The 18,429-nt window shown below is 42.7% G+C and overlaps 1 long non-coding RNA gene across 1 annotated transcript; it reads left to right on the top strand.

The window, feature by feature from the left end:
• Window positions 1-3,848: 3,848 nt before the first annotated feature.
• Window positions 3,849-16,866, top strand: LOC120031227. The gene is made up of 3 exons (XR_005473717.1): window positions 3,849-3,958; window positions 12,171-12,288; window positions 15,995-16,866. It is a non-coding gene; the product is annotated as an uncharacterized LOC120031227 (long non-coding RNA).
• The last annotated feature ends 1,563 nt before the right edge of the window (window positions 16,867-18,429 follow it).

The raw sequence follows: 18,429 nt of genomic DNA, 5'->3' as shown, positions 1-18,429 counted from the left end.
CCTTAGCAGCGATTACAGCCTAGTCTTCTTGGGTATGACGCTACAAGCTTGGCACACCTGTATTTGACGAGTTTTTCCCATTCTTCTCTGCAGACCCTCAAGCTCTATCATGTTGGATGGGGAGCGTTGCTGCACAGCTATTTTCAGGTCTCCGGAGATGTTCGATTGGGTTCATGTTCGGCCTTTGGCTGGGCCACTCAAGGACATTCAGAAACTTGTCCCGAAGCCACTCCTGCGTTGTCTTGGCTGTGTGCTTAGGGTCATCAACCTGTTGGAAGGTGAAACGTCGCCACAGTCTGAGGTCCTGAGCGCTTTGGAAAAGGTTTTCATCAAGGATCTCTGTACTTTGCTCTGTTCATCTTTCCCTCGATCCTGACTAGTCTCCCAGTCCCTGCCACACCATGATTCACCGTAGGGATGGTGCCAGGTTTCCTCCAGACGTGACATTTGGCATTCCCTCCAGACGTGACATTTGGCATTCAGGCCAAAGAATTCAATCTTGGTTTCATCAGCCCAGATAATCTTGTTTCTCATGGTCTGAGAGTCCTTTAGGTACCTTTTGGCAAACTCAAAGCGGGCTGTCATGTGCCTTCCGTCTGGCCACTACCATAAAGGCCAGATTAGTGGAGTGCTGCAGAGATGGTTGTCCTTCTGGAAGGTTCTCCCATCTCCACAGAGGAACTCTGGAGATCTGTCAGAGTGACCATCAGGTTCTTTGTCACCTCCCTGACCAAGGCCCTTCTCCCCGGATTGCTCAGTTTGGACAGGCGGACATCTCTAGGAAGAGTCTTGGTGGTTCCAAACTTCATCCATTTAAGAATGATGGAGGCCACTGTGTTCTTGGGTACCTCCAACGCTGCAGACAATTTTTGGTACCTTTCAGCAGATCTGTGCCTCGATACAATCCTGTCTTGGAGCGCTACGGACAATTCCTTTGACCTCATGGCTTGGTTTTTGCTGTGACATGCACTGTCAACTGTGGGACCTTAAATAGACAGGTGTGTGCCTTTCCAAATCATGTCCAATCAATTGAATTTACCACAGGTGGACTCCAATCAAGTTGTAGGAACATCTCAAGGATGATCAATGGAAACAGGATGCACCTGAGCTCAATTTTGAGTCTCATAGCAAAGGGTTTGAATATTTATGTAAATAAGGTAAATCTTTTTTATTTGTTATACATTTGCTAAAATTTCTCAAACCTGTTTTTTCTTTGTCATTATTGGGTATTGTGTTTTTGAATAAGGCTGTAATGTAACAAAATGTAGGAAAGGGGAAGAGGTCTGAATACTTTCCGAATGCACCGTAGAATCTGACTTGATTTCAATTTGACATTACACCTCAGTGTGATACCTTTTAGTCTCCAATAGAGGGCAGTGTCTGACCAGAATTAAGGGACTTTAATCATTGGCTTGCCTATCCATCAGATGGCTTTCTTATCGCCAGCACTTTAGAATTGACATAAGGAGAGACCTGTTAGTGTTTTCAATTTACATACATTGTACTTAGAGTTTATATATAGACATTTTATGGGGGTTAAAAAATACATCCAACCATTTGCCTACCAAACTTTTCAACATCAGCATGGCTAGGCCCTAACACATTTTGGTAAATTAGAAGGATATCCTCTCCACCCGAACGTGGGAATTAGGAAAAATAGTGAGGCAAGTGACTATATTTTCAACCAAATAGGAGAGTGTATGATGTGCCTCTCCCTACAGTGGGATGTCACACACAGACACAACACTCGCTCCACAAACCAGGGGGCCAATATGACTGGCAAATAGATGTAAACCTGTGAGTGTCCCTATCCAAAACACAAGCCTACAAAGTACAGTATACAGTACAAATCCGAGTCAGTGGAGGACTGTACAAACAGTCAGCAGAGAAGCAAAACATAGAAACATGTGCCCCTGACGCTGCCTATACGAGAGGGGTTGGACCTAAATGTGGGATTGGCCTGTATGTCATGTATCAAAATGAACAGATGAGGATTTCACACTCCACCGTCATTCGGGTAAGTGTAACAGTATAACTTTAGTACATCCCCTCGCCCCGACCCGGGCGCGAACCAGGGACCCTCTGCACACATCAACAACGGTCGCCCACGAAGCATCGTTACCCATCGCTCCACAAAGGCCGCGGCCCTTGCAGAGCAAGGGGCAACACTACTTCTAGGTTTCAGAGCAAGTGACGTAACTGATTGAAACGCTAGTAGCGCGTACCCGCTAACTAGCTAGCCATTTCACATCCGTTACACTCACCCCCCTTTCAACCTCCTCCTTTTCCGCAGCAACTAGTGATCCGGGTCAACAGCATCAATGTAACAGTATAACTTTACGTTGTCCCCTCACCCCGACACGGGCGCGAACCAGGGACCCTCTGCACACATCAACAACGGTCGCCCACGAAGCATCATTACCCATCGCTCCACAAAGGCTGCGGCCCTTGCAGAGCAAGGGGCAACACTACTTCTAGGTTTCAGAGCAAGTGACGTAACTGATTGAAACGCTAGTAGCGCGTACCCGCTAACTAGCTAGCCATTTCACATCCGTTACATAAGGGATAGTGAATGTGCTGTCCTCTACCGCGCAGGTCTCACACATTGGACTGGTGCGCCTTTTTCAAATAGTGTAGGCCTAATGGAATTCCCTATAGTCAGGTTGCACTTAATGGACAATAAACGGGAATTAACAAATGAAAACAAAGTGAAAGCAGCCTGTTCAACTGAAAAGAAACAGAGCCACCGTAAATGTGTTATGAAACAACTGAACTACCGAGACACCACAAGGGATGGTTGTCCATCTCCACCCTGCAAACTTCATACATTCCGCTGAGTTCATGTGACTAGCACGAAGGGGGAGGGGATGGCAAATGTTAAGCTATAAGCATAGGCCTACTAGCAGTTATTTGAGGGTAACTACCCAAATGGGGACTAGCTGGGAAGAGGAGGGAGTGGGAAAGTTTCACACAAGGAGAACAAATTATGGAGAGGGTAAAGCAACCAAAAAGGAAAGAGGAAGATGGGGGTTGCTGAGAGTTCTGCTATTTGTTCTAGGATAGTGATGACAAGAGGAATAGATATGAACAATCAACATTTCTTTAGGTCTATTTAAGCAATTGTAGTTGTATTTAAGACACAACGCAGAGTGCCTGGATACAGCCCTTAGCCGTGGTATATTGGCCATTTACCACAAACCCCTGAGGTGCCATATTGCTATTATAAACTGGTTACATAATACACTGGTTAACATAATTATAGCAGTAAAAATACATGTTTTGTCATACCCGTGGTATACCCTGATGAAGACAGCTTGTCTGTCGAAACGATGGTTATTATATTATTGCATCTGAGCTCCTAGTGTGCGGCTGTCCTTTTCTTTTTCATTCGGTCTGGTATACCGTGGCTGTCAGCCAATCAGCACCCAGTTTATAATAATGTATAGCTTCTGTCTTTCATTACCATGGCATTAGACCAGGGGCCAAAAGTATAACACCAATCAGGCTCCCGAGAACTGGAGTTGCCCATCCCTGCTTTAGACTAGAGTTCAACTACGTACAACTAGCCTACACAGCAGAGCGCAAACTAACCAGTTGTGTGCTAAATGTCTGTCTGTTGCGCGTTGGCCCAATAACATATTTTCAGTCAACGAAAGAAATACGATACTTTCATGTATAGGACAAAGTTATTAATGACCAATAAAGAAACATTCTTTCTCCGACTAGAAATACGTGTTATCGATCACACTAGGCGATCATATTCTATTCGGAAGGGTCTGTGCGACTTGTACGCACACTTAAATGTCTTGTGCGCTCATGGCTCAGATTGCCCCACCCACCTCATGTATCTATAGGCTGGCCTGGCTTCCTATATAGCTTGATACGTGAACATCGTGTGCTTGTACTCCCTCAATAGTTTGGGCACATTTCAACCAGCTCAATCCGAGCACAGTTGCAGGTCAGTTCAAACTACAGCTTTGTAAATGACACTTTTGCGCGACAATTAGTTTTTGTTAAATATATTTTAAATATGTCCAAAAATGATTTCCAATAGTTTGTAATTGGTTGACTCCATGATTAATTAGCTAACAATGGAAAAGAGCACGTACTGGAGGTGTAGAACATTTGTTGAATTGTGTTATATTACATTTGGAGGGAAAGAGAACATATTTTTTACGCCCCAATATGACTTGGTTGGTTAACAATATGGATGGAGCCGCTAGGCAAAGTTTTTATTTTTACTTTATACATTTTTATTAACCGATTTTTAAGTAATTCGAACGTATAACTGCTCAATTGGATAGATATTCTTGATAAATTAATCGATTGTTAAAGAAATAATTTTACTTATAATTTGGAATTAATAGGTGTGGGTTTTAAATTGGGAATGGAAACACTTAGGCTGCTTAGACAGGCAGCCCAATATCACAATTCTTTCCCCACAATTGATCTTTTGACCAATCAGATCAGCTCTAAAAAGATCTAATGTGATTGGTCGAAAGACCAATTTAGTGGGGGGAAAAAACGTTTATCAACTTTGAGAGCAATTGCCCTGTAGCACTACTTATCTAAAAGTATTCATTGTATTTTTATTTTTTTCATTTTGTTGGATGTCTGCTAAAATGGAAAGCATCTTGATTCAACTGCTTATGAAATATGGTGTACATTTTTATGAGAAACTGCTAGATCTGTGCACTATATTTATTAGGTAACGATTTGATGGGAATTGATGCATTGCATTTCATGAGATTATTTAACTCTTGTGTAAAATATCTTCAGAAAGCATGGGACATGAGACTTATGTGGCAGGGTCTACAGGAAATCACGGACTACAAGAAGAAAACCAGCCACGTCACGGACACCGACATTACGCTTCCAGACAAACTAAACACCTTCTTTGCCCGCTTTGAGGATAAAACAGTTCCATGATCCTCCATTAACAAATGGATCATTAGTCACTTTAAACAATGCCACTTTAAATAATGCCACTTGAATAATGTTTACATATCTTACATTACTCATATATGTATATACTGTATTTTATAACATCTACTGCACCTTGTCTTTGCCGCTCGGCCATCACCCATCCATATATTTATATGTACATATTCTCATTCACCCCTTTTTTAGATTTGTGTGTGTTAGGTAGTTGGGGATTTGATAGATGACTTGTTAGATATTACTGTGCTGTCTGAACCAGAAGCACAAGCATTTTGCTACTTTTGCATTAACATCTGCTAACCATGTGTATGTGACCAATACATTTTTATTTTATTTGGTAAATCAATAAGGTTTTACTACATTTTGTTAGTTTAACTGAGAAAAGTACTACTATATGTGTAAATACTGTAACTGTAATGGTAGTTGTTCACACATGCAAGAGGCAGGTGGCAGTAGCGATCCTTCATTCCAGGTTTGAGGCAGTGGTATAGGGGCTTTGACTGGGAAAAGCTAGGAGAACAATGGGGTGATTTAAAACGGCAGTGGCATGTCTGGAGGGGAGGGGTCATATAGGGGGATGAGGGGTGACATGGTATGTGAAATTCTGCAACACTGTTTCCGGTTAATTACATGCCAGGGATTGGCATAACTTCACACGTGGGTGTTTGTCATTGGAATTTGATGTTTTGTTGTTTTGAAAAAGCACAAAAGGCCTATATGTTCACCTCTCACCAAGTACTAGCTATGTTGGTTAAAAGTAGCTATTTGGGTCTTGTTTAGAATGCCTCTAGGCCTATATGCATGGACTGTATGCATTAACTATACAATCTAGTCATGCAATAGTTTGACCTTTTTCCGGACTAACCTGATACCTTGAAGGGTTAGCTGATAGCTAACCTTTCACATGTTAACTCCTGGTGCTGTATCTCCGATCAGACTATACGCCCCCCATCCACCCCTCCCACACGAGTCGAGAGTGCATGATATGGTGATAATGTATTGATATGTGAGATTCCTAGAAGCATTTTTTTTTTACATTTCACCTTTATTTAACCAGGTAGGCTAGTTGAGAACAAGTTCTCATTTGCAACTGCGACCTGGCCAAGATAAAGCAAAGCAATTCGACATATACAACAACACAGAGTTACACATGGAATAAACAAAACATACAGTCAATAATACAGTAGAAAAATAAGTCTATATGCAATGTGAGCAAATGAGGTGAGATAAGAGGAGGTAAAGGCAAAAAAAGGCCATGGTGGCGAGGTAAATACAATTATATCAAGTAAAACACTGGAATGGTAGATTTGCAGTGGAAGAATGTGCAACATAGAAATAATGGGGTGCAAAGGAGCTAAATAAATAAATACAGTAGGGGAAGAGGTAGTTGTTTGTGCTAAAATATAGATGGGCTATGTACAGGTGCAGAAATCTGTGAGCTGCTCTGACAGCTGGTGCTTAAAGCTAGTGAGGGAGATAAGTGTTTCCAGCATCAGAGATTTTTGCAGTTCGTTCCAGTCATTGGCAGCAGAGAACTGGAAGGAAAGACGACCAAAGGAGGAATTGGCTTTGGGTGTGACCAGTGAGATATACCTGCTGGAGCGCGTGCTACGAGTGGGTGCTGCTATGGTGACCAGTGAGCTGAGATAAGGCGGGGCTTTACCTAGCAGAGACTTGTAGATAACCTGTAGCCAGTGGGTTTGGCAACGAGTATGAAGCGAGGGCCAACCAACGAGAGCGTACAGGTCGCAATGGTGGGTAGTGTATGGGGCTTTGGTGACAAAACGGATGGCACTGTGATAGACTGCATCCAGTTTGTTGAATAGAGTGTTGGAGGCTATTTTATAGATGACATCCCCGAAGTCGAGGATCGGTAGGATGGTCAGTTTTACGAGGGTATGTTTGGCAGCATGAGTGAAGGATGCTCTGTTGCGATATAGGAAGCCAATTCTAGATTTAATTTTGGATTGGAGATGCTTAATGTGAGTCTGGAAGGAGAGTTTACAGTCTAACCAGACACCTAGGTATTTGTAGTTGTCCACGTATTCTAAGTCAGAGCCGTCCAGAGTAGTGATGCTAGACGGGCGAGCAGGTGCGGGCAGTGATCGGTTGAATAGCATGCATTTAGTTTTACTTGCGTTTAAGAGCAGTTGGAGGCCACGGAAGGAGAGTTGTATGTCATTGAAGCTCGTCTGGAGGTTAGTTAACACAATGTCCAAAGAGGGGCCAGAAGTATACAGAATGGTGTCGTCTGCGTAGAGGTGTATCAGAGAATCACCAGCAGCAAGAGCAACATCATTGATGTATACAGAGAAGAGAGTCGGCCCGAGGATTGAACCCTGTGGCACCCCCATAGAGACTGCCAGAGGTCCGGACAACAGGCCCTCCGATTTGACACACTGAACTCTATCAGAGAAGTAGTTGGTAAACCAGGCGAGGCAATCATTTGAGAAACCAAGGCTGTCAAGCATTATGTGATCTTTACATTCATTCATTAAGCAACGTAATCAATGTCTCAATGCCAACTGATGATTGATTGTCATCACACTCCCCCCTTCCTACTTTTTTCCCACTGACATGTCAAATCTGGGTGGTAGGTGTTCTAAGCTGCTTTCAAATTGGCCTGTTTACACTTTTATGGCCAGCCCAGTTGGTTCCCATTTACTTCGAATGGCTTGTGCTAATGGTCTTGATTGTCCAGAAGCCTTGTTTACAAGCCACACTGCAAAGATGTGACGGAAATGGTGGCCCTCCTATTTCCAAGAAAATCTCTCACCAGCCCCCCCCCCCCCTTTCATTTTGAGCCTGGGACTCCTTCACACACAGCTGATGGCTTGCCTGTGAATCAAGACAATCAAAGACATAGGGGGCTTGGCTGGGGGGATTGTGGTGATGCTTTCCCCTCTTGATGAAAGATTCAATTATTCTGACCATATGCAAGCCCCTTGACCAGGTCTGATTTCCACTCTACGCCACAGAAACAAAGAGAAGCCAGTCAATGCGAGCATGCTCTACGTCTATACGTCGGCATGGCTTACCGCTACTCATCTTGCTGCTCGAATGAGGAAATATGGAAACGGTAGTGCACACACTACGGTCATGTGACGTGGAGGGTAGGTCTTTAAGCCCGGTAAGCGCTGGGGAGAATGGAGATTACACAACTTTTAAATCGATCAGATTTATGATGTGACGTAATGCTGCTGCGGAGTCGTTGCTGTCAGATCGGTGGCTCTGAGGAGACATTGAAGCTCTGACAGTAGCATCGTCTCAGCTGCTGATGCCTCCAGCTCTCACCATTTATCAGGCCACATCACTCAGTGGAGAAACCCCCGAGTTGTTTTAGATGGGAACAGTAGGGAGTGAGGATGCAGGAAGATGGGAGGGAGGAAGGAGCTATGGAAGGCTGTCATTGGCTGTGAGTTTGGGGGCTTGCTGTATGTGCTCACGAGACTGGTGCAGCAGAAACATGAGGCTAATGACAGTTTTACTGCTCCTGTGTCTGAGAGAGAGATTTGAATACTGCAAAAATATCCTCTGTTTACAACGTAAAACACCAAATAATGCATGCAAAGCAGAATTAGGCTAATACCCGCTATTTATCAAAATCCAGAAAAGAGACGTTAAATTCTACAACCACCAAAATGGAAGCGATTCCCAAACCTTCCATAACAAAGATCACCTACAGAGAGATGAACCTGGAGAAGAGTCCCTTAAGCAAGCTGGTCCTGGGGCTCTGTTCACAAACCGAGCCCCAGGACAGCAACACAATTGAACCCAACCAAATCATGAGAAAACAAAAAGATAATTACTTGACACATTGGAAAGAATTGACAAACTGAGCAAACTAGAATGCTATATGTCCCTAAACAGAGAGTACACAGTGGCAGATTACCTGACCATTGTGACTGACCCAAACTTAAAGAAAGCTTTGACTATGTACAGACTCAGTGAGCATAGCCTTGCTATTGAGAGAGGCCACCGTAGGCAGACTTGGCTCTCCAGAGAAGACAGACTGTGTACACTGCCCACAATATGAGGTGGAAACTGAGCTGCACTTCCTAACCTCCTGCCAAATGTATGACCATATTAGAGACACATATTTCCCTCAGATTACACAGATCAACAAAGATTTAAAAAACAAAACCAATTTTGGTAAACTCCCATATCTACTGGGTGGAATACCACAGTGTGCCATCACAGCAGCAATATTTGTGACCTGTTGCCATAAGAAAAGGGCAACCAGTGAAGAACAAACACCATTGTAAATACAACCCAAATTTGTTTATTTTCCCTTTTGTACTTTAACCATTTGCACATCGTTACAACACTGTATATAGACATTTGAAAGGTATTTTATTCTTTTGGAACTTCTGTGAGTAATGTTCACTGTCAATTTGTATTGTTTATTTCACTTTTAGTTTTTTATCTACTTCACTTGCTTTGGCAATGTTAACATATATTTCCCATGCCAATAAAGCTCTTAAATTGAATTGAGAGAGAGATTAGATATTTTTGGAGGGCTGCTGCTCTCGCTCGCTCTCTCTCCCCAACCCATCTCCTTTGTGTGTTTCCATAGCCTCTCTGTCCCTCTCTTCCTGGTCTGAAAGCAGCTCTTAGGCAGGCATTTTATAGCTTGATCTGAAAGCTATGTTCCCATGTCATTTGAGAGGATGTATTGACGAGGGTGGATGTCTTCTTCACTGTACTCACATTTTTAATAGATTTAGCCTATATCCGAACCTCGACCTCAACATTCCAGAGCTACAATTCCCCAAATTGGTTTACCAGACAAGTGTCCCTGATTTGTAAATGAAATTACATTGGATAAATTGATATGGGTCTGTTCTTTTATTAGCTTTGAGAATGTTGACAGAGAACCTGTTCAAAGCCAAAGATTGACTTAATTTAATCTCCTCATCGGATTATTTGAAAGGAGACCCAACAATCAGATTACTTTATTTTAAGGTTGTTTATCGGACCCCTGCTTTGCTGACAGATTTAAAGAAAGCTTTGGATTGGTCTACTGTGTGATCTTGGCCAAAAGGTGATTGGCCATGAATCTCTGTAGTAACACATTTTTGATAGTTGAGTAGTGAAGGAACCCTTCAAATATATAGACGCATCAAATAGCATTGCCCAAAAGGACATTGATCTAGCATGGCATGATGGGATACTACTACAAGGTTGTGAGGTCATTGTCCATCAACAGTATGGATGTCAAGCAATGCCATAATTTGGCCTGAAGCCATGGACATAATTAAACGTAAGATTCTGGTGAAGTCAACATTGGTTTGGAAGATTTCTGGAAGAGAAACTGCAACTCTTAGCCCAGTGAAATGGAAGGAGTTTATGTAACACCAAAACAAACTCCATGACTCCACGATCATAAAGGCGAAATTACCCACTAATGTGACCGACGCTGTTCTTCCAAGTCAACATGAACAAGGAATGGTCAGTTCTGGAAGGCAAATCCTGATATTTCTCACATATCATTTCTGAGGGCAGGTCAACGTTGTTACATAATCCAACGCGTTGGCACGCATGTTCCCTTAGACGTGTGCTGTTAAGCTTATGAACACTTTATAAAAAATAAAAAAATCTCTCTCTTTCCACTTTGTTGGCTGGATGAGCAAATACCATCTGACAGGTCGCAAAGGGTTTTTACACTATGGGGAGGTGGGTTGGGCTTATGTGTGTTAGAGCGCAAGCCACAGAGATTGATGCATTTCGACAGCTGTGTGTGTGTGTTGGGCAAGTCTGCAGATCTGGTTGGGTGAGACCGGGCTATATAAAAGGGCGGATCACAAAGCAGAAGCTTTCTCCGTAGTTCCAGTTTCCCGTCACACTGTTGGGTACCCAAACTACCAGGTGCTCTTTGGTTGGCTGGGCGCTAGATGGTTGGAGTTTAGACTGGCCAGTTGGAGTAGCAGCCACAGGATCTTTACCACCACAGAGCCTGTGGAAGGTGTGGAGGATCCAACCGTTTTTTTTACGACTGCATTCCGGACCACTTTTTGCCCTGGAGCAAGTCGGAAACCCTGAATTTCTTGTCATTTTTTTTGCCGAGTTCCTCCTTTTTGCCTGAACAAAAGGGTGTAATCGCAACCAGGTTGGCAGATGAATCCCTCACGTTTCTACCTTCCCTGCACACTGCCAGCTTTTCCCCTTGCCTCCCCAGTGAAATTATTGTTATTGATGCAATGTTCACGGATTGGTGAACTTCGACATAAGACCCATGTTATTGGTCATGGAGAGAGATGCATTTAGATGGTGGCATAATGAGTTAATTAGGATGGTGGTGGTGGTGTTGGTGTGTCCCCCCCCCCCCCCCCCCCCCACACACACACACAGCTGGTCCTGTTTACTTGACTTGTGAGTTGGAGCACTATCGCTCAGTTTCCCGCATCTCGCAGGAATGTACTTCAAAGCAAGCCACTCAAGCAGTTGGAAGTAAAGAAAAAATACAATTGAACACTTTTTCTTAAAGGATAGAACTAGGCTCTTTCCAATTATGGTTGTCACTTTTGAATAAGATCTGGAATATTGTCCCGAATTTAGTGTTTGGAGGGAATTCTTTAAATTGGCATGATAACAATCAAGATGACCACTCATTGACGTGATTATCTTTAGAGGCTGAATGAATTTAACGTTTTTCGACTCGAGTTCAAGTTCACGGCTTCGGGAATAGCAGCATTGTTTCCCTCGTCAGATCTAGTTCAGACATGCTGATTGGAGATTATTATTTGAAAAAATTAAAGGTTCTGAGAAATGGTGTCAGGTCCAAAATCAGACCAGATGTTAGTTCTGACGATGGCACTCTTTTCTGGATGCGTTTGTCTGTAACGAGACTAGACTGCACTGGACATAACCGGATCAGGGAGACTGGGTTTGTTCATAGTCCTCGCCTCAGGCAAGAACTGTTCCCTTCCTCAAAGCCGTTCAGATGGTTTGAGTTTATTTGCAAGCATAGAAAACTGCCTCGTTTCTCATTATGCCAGTCTGTCGCCGGTATCAAACTAGAAGATAGGCTTTGGTTTAATTTGTAAGCACACTTTTGTCTTCCTCAGTGTTCAACAAAGTTTAGTTTGATGCTATTGTCTTCTATTTGGATGGTTCTAAAAACACTTTTTTTATTGAGGCATCCGTATGCCTCTACACATGGGATGCATTATGGTTTCCTATTGGCTTAGTGGTCAGATGGAGTGACTCCATTATCTCTTTCTCTTCAGGTTTCCAGACCAGAGCTGCATCAACACACCACTGCACAAAGAAACCAACCCCAGATCCACTATAGACATGATCATCAGACTGGGCAGACTGACCCCTGGATACTTCCGCCTCCTACAGGTTTGTAAACTATTGACAGCCTTTCATTGGGGTTTTGTGTGTGCCAAATACTGTATGAATTCATGTGCAAGGAAATATATTGGCATTTCTCTTGTCTACTTACTGGTATGACTTGTTACAGTGAGTCAGCACTGAATCGTGTAAAGATGCAGTCCATATGGAATCGTCAACACTTGAGAAAAGAAAAAAAACATTCAATTTCCAAAAAAGTGATTAACAGTTTTGTGTTCTAGAGTTGCAGATGCATTAGAAAAGAGTCATATGGGCACCATATCCACTCCCACCCAGTCAATGAAATTCCTATTCTCCTTGCCACAGTTTGGTATTTGCTGATCTTTATGCTTGAATAACAATGGCCATGAACGATTTTTTAATAGAGTCCTTGTTGACTTAGGAAATGTCAGCTAAGATGTATCTCTTATGAGGGAGTTATGATTCACTTGACTTGAAATGTAAGAGTAGCGTGACAAGGTTTAACTTCCCCCTTGGCTCAGATGTGGATGTAAGCCAAATGAAAATGGACCACTTCTCAGAGTATTTGAGCATTACTCCAATGCCATGGTTTCTCTCCTCACATTCAGTAGCTAAAAGCTAATGAAAACTGCTTCTAATCCTTTTAAGATTAAGTAGTGTTTCCCTCCTTTTGCCTGAGTTCTACTGTAGACTCTAAACAGTGCAAGTGACCAGTTGTTAAAACGGCATGACCAACACTAACTTGTCAGTCCATGTTGAATTCAGCCAGGCGGGAATCTGGGCCTGGTGTATAATAGTAGCCGCTTTCCCCAGGACCCCCCATCTGCGACGCACAATCTGCTTTCATCAACAAAGTCACTGATATGATTATCATTGACGCTAATGCTAGTGATTATTATTTCCTCCCCCTTTCTTTTGTTCCTCCTCTGCCGCAATAATCCTTTACAGTCATGAATGTGATGCATGTAATCATTTGTGTAAAGTGTTTTCTCTGATATTTTTACTAATTGGAAAACAAATACAGACTTTAGGAGAAAGTGACTCGCTGTTACATAAAATTCCACATGTTGCTGTGATATTTGCTTTGTGGTTGGAGGATTTGAATATGTGTGATGGTAGTGAGGACTACTCTGCATTCTGGTTTGAATTTCTGGTTGTATTTATGATGGTTAAAATGCTTTCAGATACAATAACTTATACAGTTGAAGTCGGAAGTTTACATGCACTTAGGTTGGAGTCATTAAAACTCGTTTTAATGACAAATTATTTCACTGTGTCACAATTCCAGTGGGTCAGAAGTTTACATACACTAAGTTGACTGTGCCTTTTTAAACAGCTTGGAAAATTCCAGAAAATAATGGCATGGCTTTAGAAGCTTCTGAAAGGCTAATTGACATCATTTGAGTCAATTAGAGGTGTACCTGTGGATGTATTTCAAGGCCTACGTTCAAACCCAGTGCCCCTTTGTTTGACATCATGGGAAAATCAAAAGAAATCAGCCAAGACCTCAGGGGAAAAAATGGTAGATCTCCAGAAGTCTGGTTCATCCTTGGGAGCAGTTTCCAAACGCCTGAAGGTACCACGTTCATCTGTACAAACAATAGTACGCAAGTATAAACACCATGGGACCACGCAGCCGTCATACCGCTCAGGAAGGAGATGTGTTCTGTCTCCTAGAGATGAACGTACTTTGGTGAGAAAAGTGCAAATCAATCCCAGAACAACAGCAAAAGACCTTGTGAAGATGCTAGAAGAAACAGGTACAAAAGTATCTATATCCACAGTAAAACAAGTCCTATATCGACATAACCTGAAAGGCCACTCAGCAAGGAAGAAGCCACTGCTCCAAAACCGCCATAGAAAAGCCAGACTACGGTTTGCAACTGCACATGGGGACAAAGATCGTATTGATCTGATGAAACAAAAATATAACTGTTTGGTCATAAAGACCATGCTTATGTTTGGAGGAAAAAGTGGGAGGCTTGCAAGCTGAAGAACACCATCCCAACTGTGAAGCACGAGGGTGGCAGCATCATGTTGTGGGGCTGCTTTGCTGAAGGAGGGACTGGTGCACTTCACAAAATAGATGGCATCATGAAGAAGGGAAATTATGTGGATATATTGAAGCAACATCTCAAGACCCCAGTCAGGAAGTGTAAGCTTGGTCGCAAATGGGTCTTCCAAATGGGGCAATGACCCCAAGCATACTTCCAAAGTTGTGGCAAAATGGCTTAAGGACAACAAAGTCAAAGTATTGGAGTGGCCATCACAAAGCCCTGACCTCAATCCTATAGAAAATGTGTGGGCAGAACTGAAAAAGTGTGCGTGAGCAAGGAGGCCTACAAACCTGACTCAGTTACACCAGCTCTGTCAGGAGGAATGGGCCAAGTTAAACAATTTAAAGGCAATGCTACCAAATACTAATTGAGTGTATGTAAACTTCTGACACACTGGGAATGTGATGAAAGAAATAAAAGCTGAAATAAATCATTCTCTCTACTATCATTCTGACATTTCACATTCTTAAAATAAAGTGGTGATCCTAACTAACCTAAAACAGGGATTTTTTACTAGAATTAAATGTCAGGAATTGTGAAAAACTGTACATCAACTGTACATCTGGTTAATAAATCAATATTCTCCATTTTTTTATATATATTTTTTTAATTGTACCTTTTTATTTAACTAGGCAAGTCAAAAAGAACATTCTTATTTACAATGACGGCCTAGGAACAGTGGGTTAACTGCCTTGTTCAGGGGCAGAACGACAGATTTTTACCTTGTCAGCTCGGGGATTCGATCTAGCAACCTTTCGGTTACTGGCCCAACACTCTAACCACTAGGCTACCTGGCCCAGGTAGCGGGATTGCCTATGTCCACCTGAAAGCAATCAAAGATGTCTCTAAAATCCTAATTTTGAAAGGAAAGGGAGAAACCTAGTCAGTTGTAGAACAAAATACATTCCACTGAAATGTGTCTTCCGCATTTAACCCATCCCCTCTGAACCCCAGACCTCTCCAATACCACTTCCATATATACACTCTAAATACAAAAGTATGCGGACACCCCTTCAAATTAGTGGATTCAACTATTGAGTGAGATGTTCGACGAGCAGGTGTCCACATACTTTTGGTCATGTAGTTGTAATCTCGCGGGTGTGTCTAGAGGCCTTTTTCACTAAAGATATGGCAGTGCTCTCTAAACTCCTGAGCTTTAAAATGGAGTCTTATCTTATTTGCTTTGAGGCCCTCCAGGGATAATGGAGGGCAAAGAAGGGGGCTGTATTGTACGGAGTCCACATACCCTCCCGATGTCCAGGGACCTTCTGCATCTGCCCTTTGGTCTGTTCCAGACTCTTTGCATGCTATACCATTCTCGTGTACCAAGAACATTGTGCCCCCTTCTTGCTAAAATATTTCCTTGCCCTCTCTAAATGTTTAATAACTGTTCTAACCACAAGCCTGGGCACATGACCGGGCATTGTGGAAATGTGGAACACTGGTGTTGTTGGGGAAGTTGGGTTTTAGGAATCATTTTTGAAAGGAAGAAGCTTTATTGCATTTTTTTTTCTGTACATTGTCATGTTTCGTCACATTCAATTATCTTTTTATAGAATCTTTGACTTAGGCTAAATTTAAGGCATTGGTTTTGTTTTTCCAGAATTGTTTCAGATATGTTCTCCGACCCATATGTTGATAACTCAACTTTTGCCTTTTGTGTGTTCTCTCTACAGAGACAGGTGGCCGGTGAGGTGCAGACCCAGCCACAGGACCGCGCGGTCAACCAGATAGCCATGATGCTGGCCATCATGGGCCTGAGCCTGTCCTACTACAGTGCCAAACGGATGACCGAGAAGGTCCAGAGGCTCCAGAAGAGAGGAGATCCCCATACACCCTGAAGAGACCCCCCCCCCCCCCCCCCCCCCAGTGCGGACCTCAACCTGGAGAGAAGACGAACCAACGCGGAAATGAGAAGAGGAGACATGGAGATGACAGTGTTGGTGTCCAGAACAACACCTTTTCACAACCAATCAGTCGTAGTCACGTCATTCAGACACTGGAGTTTTTTTACTGGGATCACTCTCAATGCGAGGAGAATTCGGGGGCTGCTGCTGTTAAGGGTATCTTAATCTTTCACCCCAATGGCTGTTGGGAGGACCTTGTGGGTGGATTTTGGGAGGGGGGATATGGGGAGTGTATGTGGGAAAGGCCCATGGTGGGGTTCGTGTGGTCCTGATAAAGTTTGGGTGGTAAAAAGTACAACCAGCTGTCTATGGTCAGGCTGGGCCCGTACTTCAGTCGTTGCCAAGGTACAAGCGTGCAGGATGCCGTCAATACTGTTCTGAGCTAAAAAGGGATAGAGAAATGCTTAACTAATTATTCTAATGTACTGTGAATCTTGCCAGTGCTCCAAGTATATGACAGTTTATCTAAAATAACTGAACAGTAATTATTTTTTAAGGGAAGGCTATCTGCATTTGAGATGTATCTAGTAATGACTGAAGGCAGGCTCGTAGTGTGGCTGAAAGTGGGGAGAAATGAACCCTCTTAGGTTTTTGTAATTCCTTATTGTTAAAAAAAATAAAAGTGAGCTATGTGAACTAGATGTGGAGGAGTCTCAAACTGGTCAATAATTCCACACATGTTCAATATCTGTTAATGTCAGACACAAACAACTGTACATTACTGGTGAAATTAAGTATTTTAACGTTTTGGGAACTTGCTTATCCAAATCTACGGGAAAAAAGGCACTTAAATCACAACTTTGTTTTTCACAATGTTTCTAGATTAAAGTCCTGATAAAAATGTGTGTCTTCCTTTAAAGAACTCGATCTGCAATAGCTACTAGGTGTTACCACAAATATTCTAACTTTAGTAAACGTTGCATGGGTGTGCAGCTTTTAATCTCTTCGTTAATACTGTCACATTTAGTTTTTTAAAGAATGATAACCACGAATGTATATTTCTGTGATGTTTTGTAGAAATCGAATAAAGCTGTGACTTGAAAAATAAGAACCGTGGCAGTTTAGTAATGATATTAAGGTGTTAGGGAATTTTGGAAAAACTGACGTGAACAAGCATTTTAGCACTATTTATATTTAGTTTAGGGGAACTTCTTTAATCAACATTTTTCTGTGAAACGATGATATTGCCCCACCATTTCAGCTCAATAGCTGCTTGGTTGGATATGGCATATTAGACTCTGTTGTAGCACCAATTCCTGTATCGTAGGGTGTATGGTGTCCGCAGGAGCGTGCCGTCTGCACGCAACAGGAAGTGTTCAGGCCTCCAGACAGCCGTTGTCTTCATCATAACTGGGGCATCTGTATCTGTCTAGTCTCTGTACCAGTCTGCCCTCAAATCCGTAGCCCCTCCTGCACCAATTTAACAGTGGTGGCAAATCACAGGGCAATGTTTTAATCTATACCGAACAAAAATATAAACGCAATAATTTCAACGATCTTACTGAGTTACAGTTCATATAAGGAAATCGGTTTATTGAAAAAAATGTGCCCCTAATCTATGGATTTCACATGACTGGGCAGGGGTGCAGCCATGGGTGGGCCTGGGAGAGCATAGGCCTACCCACTTGGGAGACTGGCTCACCCACTGGCAGCCAGGCCCAGCCAATCGGAATGAGTTTTTCAGCACAAAGGGCTTTAATGCATACAGAAATACTCCTCAGTTTCATCAGCTGTCCGGGTGGCTGGTCTCAGATGATCCCGCAGGTGAAGCCAGATGTGGAGGTCCTGGGCTGGCGTTGTTATACGTGGTCTGCGGTTGTGAGGTCGGTTGGATGTACTGCTCATTCTCTAAAATGACGTTGGAGGCAGCTTATAGTAGAGAAATGAACATTAATTTATCTGGCAACAGCTCTGGTGGACATTCTTGCAGTCAGCATGCCAATTGCACGCTCCCTTAAAACTTGAGACATCTGTGTGACAAAACTGCACATTTTAGAGTGGCCTTTTATTGTCCCCAGCACAAGCTGCACCTGCGTAATGATCATGTTGTTTAATCAGGTTCTTGATATGCCACACCTGTCAGGTGGATGGATTATCTTGGCAAAGGAAAAATGCTCACTAACAGGGATGTAAACAAATTTGTCCCCAAAATTTGAGGTAAATATGCTTTCTGTGCATTTGGAAAACTTCTGGGATATTTTATT

Source organism: Salvelinus namaycush, chromosome 37 (assembly GCF_016432855.1).
Source record: "Salvelinus namaycush isolate Seneca chromosome 37, SaNama_1.0, whole genome shotgun sequence".
In the NCBI taxonomy this organism is placed as follows: domain Eukaryota; kingdom Metazoa; phylum Chordata; class Actinopteri; order Salmoniformes; family Salmonidae; genus Salvelinus; species Salvelinus namaycush.
The sequence above is the reverse complement of the archived record's forward strand: the minus strand, read 5'-3'. Positions and strand labels throughout refer to the sequence as shown.